The 7,590-nt window shown below is 39.1% G+C and overlaps 1 pseudogene; it reads left to right on the forward strand.

Annotated features, from left to right (window-relative positions):
* LOC107707951 (myelin-associated glycoprotein-like) overlaps positions 1 to 6,409 on the forward strand; it is a 15,517-nt pseudogene extending 9,108 nt beyond the window's left edge.
* Positions 6,410 to 7,590: the final 1,181 nt, after the last annotated feature.

Consider the following 7,590-nt stretch of genomic DNA (forward strand, 5'->3'; position numbering starts at 1 on the left):
GAGCTCTGAGAGGATTTCTGTCGTCTTCAACTCTATTCTCTGGTAAGCCATTTACACACAACACAGTCAAGCTTACACTTACTCCTGTAGTTTTGAGAGTCTGAAACGTTAAGGTTTGAAACATGTTCAAGATAAGCATGTCCTGTTTTTTTAAAATCTTTTGTATTGTTCTGTATTCTCATGTAAAAATCTAGAAATAAAAATCTAAAACTTTAATCTAGAAATAATGAGTTTATACCAACAAAAGAGCTATAAATTCATACACAGATTATAATTTTTTTCATTCTATCAATCAACAATTACCCTCACACACCTGTAGGTGATCGATAGGTGCGTAGGATAAACAAACAAAAACAGGTCCAACATTTCTGCTTTTTTAATTCTATAAAATGTCTTAATTTGTTTGTCTTTTCTGCTGTAAGGTGGCCTGTATGAAAATGATGGAAACATTGGTGACGTTCCTCCTCACTGGATCTCTGATACAAGGTCTCATTCTTATAGATTATTCCTCTTTTTAACAAGCTTTTTAATTAATATTATGAAAGCACTTTCATGTGACATTTGTGAGATTAAAGAGCAATAAGTGCTGATACTGACTTTGTATGATTACTTCCTTCTGTTTGTGTTTAAGGTGTTTTTTGTGGCTTCAGTATCAATCTGTCGCAGAGAGTAGAAGCTCTAAAAGGATCCTGTGTTTTCATACCCTGCACATTTGATATTGATCAAATACTTAAAAATGAACTCACTGATAGTGCAAAGAGAAAATGGTTTAAAGGCAAAACACTCCAGTTTGACTCCAGCAGCCCCAACACTGGACTGTTAAAAGGAGAAATATTTGGCACTGCTACACAGAAAAACTGCACCACACGCTTCGATAATGTCAGTCAGAGTCATAATGGGTCATATTTCTTCAGACTTGAAGCCAATGTTAATTTGAAATATAACTACAAAGAACCTACACACTCCCAAGTTCAAATTACGTCTTAGGTGAGTGTCATATTGTTCATGCTGCTTCTAGAGTGTGACTCGACACAAATTAAAAAGAAATCTACTACTGAACAATATGTACCTTCATTTTTGTATATAATAATCCATATGATCTTGTAATATCTCTATGTGTGTTTCAGGATCTCCACCCAAACCCACACTGAGGGTCTTTAAGGATCAGCAGGAGGTGATGAAGATGATGGAGGTGATGGAGGGAAGTTCAGTGAGTCTGCTCTGCTCTACTAAGATCTTCTGTCCGTCTCGTCCACCATCTCTCAGATGGAGCTCATCTCTCAATGAGAACGTCACAGAACAGCAGTATCAGAACCAAACTGAGCTCATCTCTGATCTGAACTTCACTGTTTCTCACCGTCATCATAGAGTCACTTTCACCTGCACTGCAACACACCAGCTACAGCAGCCGAGCACAACACAAGAGTCCCGGATGCTACTAGTTCAGTGTAAGACAGGAATTGAATCAATCTATGCTCAATGATCAACTATAATATCATAAAGTAATTGCCTGAATGATTTTCTCCTCCATCAGATGCTCCTAAAAACACATCAGTGAGGATAAATCCAGCTGGTTTAGTTCTAGAGGGTCGTTCAGTGACTCTGATCTGCAGCAGTGATGCAAACCCAGCAATGAACTACACCTGGTACAGAGACACTGAAAGACCTCTGAATCCAGTTCAGACCGGACCAAACCTGACCATCAATAATACAGACTCGACACACAGTGGACAATACTACTGTAGAGCTGAGAACAAACACGGCACTCAGAGGACATCAGTGCTTCTGGACGTCCAGTGTGAGTATTAAGAGTCTTTACTGATACAAATATTCCAAATATTTAAGGTCACTTGTTTTGCACAGTGTAGCATTACCAACCTTTATACTGTATATAGTAGATGTAAAATATGACTATGTATTGTGCCTGCCTACATTTTTTTTTGTTCTACCAGATGCTCCTAAAAACACATCGGTGAGGATAAATCCAGCTGGTTTAGTTCTAGAGGGCCGTTCAGTGACTCTGAGCTGCAGCAGTGATGCAAACCCAGCAGTGAACTACACCTGGTACAGAGACACTGAAAGACCTCTGAATCCAGTTCAGACCGGACCAAACCTGACCATCAACAACACCGATCCGACAGACAGCGGAAGATACTACTGTAGAGCGGAGAACAAACACGGCACTCAGAAGACATCAGCGCTTCTGGATGTCCAGTGTGAGTATTACGAGTCTTTAATAATTTATTCACAATCATTAATATATTAGACTTGAGATTTTAGACTTTATAAATAAAACACGAAATACAATAAATATATGTAATATTATATATATAATTAAAACAGCAATAAGTGGGCAGCATACATGTGAACTCCTTCAGTATTATTTGAAAAGCATGCTTTTTTCACTAAATGTTTCCCATACTTCCATTAGTGTTATTTTATTTACATTTATTTTAAAAAATGTATAAAATAATAATACCATATATATTGCGGGCTAAATCTTTTTGTCTTTCATCAGATGCTCCTAAAAACACATCCGCACATGTAAATCCAGCTAGTTTAGTTCTAGAGGGTCGTTCAGTGACTCTGAGCTGCAGCAGTGATGCAAACCCAGCAGTGAACTACACCTGGTACAGAGACACTGAAGAACTCCTGAATCCAGTTCAGACCGGACCAAACCTGACCATCAATAATACAGACTCGACACACAGCGGAAGATACTACTGTAGAGCGGAGAACAAACACGGCACTCAGAACACATCAGTGCTGCTGGACGTCCAGTGTGAGTATTAAAAGTCGTAACTATGTATTTCCCATACTTCCATTAGTGTTATTTTATAGTTGCTGTCTTTACTACTAGTTTAAAAATCTGCGACATCCAGTGTGAGCACTTGTAAATCTGCCGAATGTCCAGTGTGAGTACTTATTAATCTAGTGGATGCCCAGTGCAAGTACTTGGTAATCTGCTGAGCATCCTGTGCGAGTATGTGGTAATCTGTTAGACATAAAGTGTGTATGCTTGGTAACCTTCTAGACGTCCAGTGCGAGAACTTCTTAATCTGCTGAGAGTCCAGTGTGAGTATTTGGTAATCTTTTGGATGTCTAGTGCAAGAACTTGGTAATTGTCACGAATCCGGTCCGTGGTCTTCCGTCTGCTCGCCACCAGAGGTCGCCTTCTGATTACATTGACTCTCACACCACACAAACTGTTGCACATCACCCTGGACTACATTTCCCATGCTCCATTGCACTGATTGGACTCACCTGCAGCCAATCACACACACACTATATAACAACCACTCAAATCCTTCTCTAATGGCCGAGTATTGTCTGCGTTTATCACTCTCCTAGTGGTAGCACTTTACGGAGCCAGTATCCTGTCCGAGTTTAGTCTAGTTCCTAGTTCTAGTCCTGTTTCGTAATGTCTAGTTTTGCCTGATTGTTTGTTCCTGATAACCTGCCTGTCTTGGATTTCTCTCTCGTCTTGTTGTTTGGATTCTGTTCGCACCTCGCCTGGATGAATATCTGTCTGTGGATTACTCGCCTGCCTCATCCTTTGGATTATGTTCGCCGTTGATCGACCTACGCCGGTTTATTGGATCACTCTTCTGTCTTGTCCTCTAAATACCTGTTTGCCATTGTCCGACCCTTGCCTGTTTTGAATACGTTTAAGAATAAAGCTTTGCAGATGGATCCACACGTCTCTCATCTCAGTCGCCCCATTACAGTAATATACTGAGAGACCAGTGTGAATAGTTGGTAATCTGCTGTACGTCTAGTGTGAATACTTGGTAACTTGCTTGGTGTCTAGTGCGAGAATTTGGTAATCTACTGAGACTCCAGTTTGAATACTTGGTAATCTGCTGTACGTCTAGTACGAATACTTCGTAATCTTTGTAATCAAAACTGCCTTTTTTAATTATTTTGTACTGTTCTCTGAGGTCCCCTTATATCGTTATCAAGAATTTTACATAAAAAAAATCATAATTTAGAAGTAATAGGCTATTTTCTGTCTATTTTCTTTTCTATGATTGGCTAATAGCTGTGTGTTTAACAGCCTACGTCCTTCACAGATGGATGTTGCAGTGATTTAGATTTAAAACGCATAAATACTCATATCAAACTATTTGTAATAAAGCAATTGTGACCACATAATAAAAGGTTACTCACACTTATGAGATCTTGCATCGAATTGAGCCTTGTTTGTAAATGAATCCGCTGTAAAATAAAGTGAACAAAGGATGAAGTTCTTACTGATGCGGTCTTGATCTTCATTAAAATTAAAGTGAATCCACTCTTTCCCAATGTTGAGATCAGAAGGCAATGCAAAGACTTTTTCCAAAACTTGGCACCGGACAGTGTCTTGTTGTCTCCAGAGCCATCTTTATCGTTTGGTTTCTGCATAGACCTGCGTATGCCACCCTCGTTATTTATACTATGTGTGCGAATTGGTGGGCAGGGCTAAACAGGCAATGCTGTAGAAGCAGGCGTTGATCTTCTTCTGCAGAGGCGGTGTTTAGCCACACTATTACATCATAAAGTGGCACATTTCACAACCTGTTGTTTTGGCAGATTGGCTTCAATATAAGCTGATTTTAGACTAACAAGAACGTTTTGAGTTCCGAAACTTACAGAATGTTTTTATATGACTTCTTGTATGTCAAAAGATCAATGGAATTTTGATTTCTCATTTCATGACCCCTTTAAACCTTTACACACAGCTAGTGTGAAGTAAACAGGTAATAGGTAAAATACAGACATGTGGTGTTTTGTTTGGCCTACTGTAGATGTTTGCACACATGCTTCAACACGTTGCCTGCATCTGAAACTTTTTACAACGGAGAGATTTAAACCTGCAGCCTTTCAAATCTTGAACTGGAAACCACACATTCTACAGCACTTCTTTTTTTCTTCAGATGCCCCAAAAAACACATCATTGTCAGCGTTTCCTTCCAGCTCAGTGAGGGAGGGCAAACCAGTGACTCTGACCTGCAGCACTGATGCAAACCCAGCAGAGCTCAACTACACCTGGTACAGAGAAACCGAATCTCAATTTGAGCTCCTCCAGACTGGATATAATCACACCTACATTGTGACAAACCCTACACAGGGCGCATGGTATGGCTGTAATGCTCAAAACCAGCATGGCCAATGCAACACAACAATTCAACTTGATGTTCAGTGTGAGTACAAAGTACAATAACTGCAGTAATTGCAGCAAACACATAACTCTAGACGGCACTGCAATTGAATGCAAAGTGCATTGTTTATGGCGAAATTGAATGCAAATTGACATGAAAAAGTTGCAATTTTACTATAAAAGCATGCAAGAAACATACTTTCAGACAGTCAAAATATGACTTTCAACACTGAAAAGACTACTAAAGAGTTGCAAAACCCACAAAAGCATGTTTAAATTACTTAAACTTTACATGTAATTAAAGATGATGACAATTTTATTATATAAACTACACTACAGCATGCTATATGGTGTAATATCTTACATGGTGTGTGCATCACTGAGTATGGTGACAATGGTAAACTGGTTAAAGGTGATTGACTATACAGTCAGCTGTGCATCAAAGCCGTGAAATGGGCATAGCACTGTGAAAAATGTCTTCATTTACAGAAAATACATATGAGAAGACGGTAGGAGATTTGGAGAGTAAACACTCAAGTTACAAAGCAACATGTTAAAATTATGCTACAGCATTTTGTAATGCAAGGTTTCAATATAAAACCTTTGTGAAACTGCACTTAAACAAGTGAAACTACAAGAATCTGTCAGCAGCCCTTCTATAATGCCAATACAGTGATCAAACACTGGGGTACGAATCTAAATGATTAAATGATTAGACAGAACCTGTGTAGGATCTCAGAAGAATAAAACGGTTCAATATTCTTCTGAGATCCTACACAGTTTTTATCTACAATGTAAAAAAAGAAAAAATCTGTGACGTTCATGGTTAAAAAAAGGTTGCAGTTGCCAAAACTTTACAATAAAAATACAGTATAAACATTTGTCTTTTACACTGTAGAAACCATCGAGATCTTCTTTATCCTAACAATCATATTCTCTATTTCAGTTGCGCCCAACATCTCCAGCTCTTGTAGCCGAAACAGCGTAATGGCGTGTGTCTGTGAGGCTCATGGGAATCCCTGCCCTACACTAGAGTGGCGTCTGTCTGGACATGTGCTCGCTAACTCTACAGAAACCTCCATAAGTGAGGAGACGTTAGGAAGCACAGGAGTGAAGAGCGTCCTGACCATCCATCAGTCCCTCACGGACACGGACGTCCTGCAGTGTTTCAGCACAAACATTTACGGCAGCGCAAGTCAACAGTTTCAGGCCATCCCACCGCCACAAAAGACAAGTGAGAAACACAAAACAACAGCTTTATCTGATTGACAAGATCACAAATGATATATTTACCCTTGTGAAAAAGAAGTGTGATTAATTGTATTGAATGTCAATTTGTAGTGTACTTAATATATTAAAAGTATATTTTTAAAACACTACTTGCAAATAATGTATTATGTACATGTATTATGTACATGTACACTTACATTACTATGTTTTAGAGACTTAAGTACACTTAAAATGTACAGTTACATTTATAATGTCAATACTTGATTATAATTTTAACTGTAGTGTTACTCAATACATGGTTATTATAGTTAATTAAAACTTAAACAGAAACGTCTCTGTTATGTTATGTAACCCTCGTTCCCTGAAGGAGGGAACAGAGACGTTACATCGGCACTGATGTTAGGGGTCTCAGTTGGGAGCCCCAATCACCTCTGACCATTACAAGAAAGGGCCAATGACTACTGCCGCATAGAATTTGCTTGCCAAGCCACTCTCCCTACATATACGGGTATATAAGGTTTGTGCTGAGGAACTAAGAAAGCATCCTGGCATTCAGCGCAGTTCAAGGTTGTGGCATGAGGGACATAACTTTTCCGTTACGAAATTGACGATGCAGGTGCTGGCAAGCAAGCATGCCAAGACAGATGCATCTGGATCCGTAACCCGCCCAACACCCAGTACCAGAAAGAAATCATAAAGTAAACATTGGGGGTGTAGAGTCACACCCAGATAGGAATGTGAGAATTCATATGACTGATTGCAGCACAGACTAAAATACAGAAATGACCCCATTACCTCAGCGGGACATACGTCTTGACCGAGAGATCTGTCAAGAGAAAGATATGAGTTTACCAAGGGAAACCGTACTGTGGAAACTACATACAGGACACATTCTATGGGCACCTGGTCCGGTGCAAAGGGTAACAAAGGCATATAACACAAGTACTGAACCTTACAAAACATTTCAAACTTTTTTTATTTATTTTTTATTTTGATGATTAGAGCTTACAGCTCATGAAAGTCAAAAATCCAGCATCTCAAAATATTAGAATATTTACATTTGAGTTTCATTAAATGACCATCCCTACAGTATAGATTCCGGGTATCTCTTGTTTGTTGAAACCACAATAATGGGGAAGACTGCTGACTTGGCAATTATCCAGAAGACAATCATTGACACCCTCCACAAAGAGGGTAAGTCACAGAAGGTCATTACTGAA

The sequence above is a fragment of the Sinocyclocheilus rhinocerous genome, unplaced genomic scaffold (genome assembly GCF_001515625.1).
Source record: "Sinocyclocheilus rhinocerous isolate Xijiao unplaced genomic scaffold, SAMN03320098_v1.1 scaffold475, whole genome shotgun sequence".
Lineage (NCBI taxonomy): Eukaryota > Metazoa > Chordata > Actinopteri > Cypriniformes > Cyprinidae > Sinocyclocheilus > Sinocyclocheilus rhinocerous.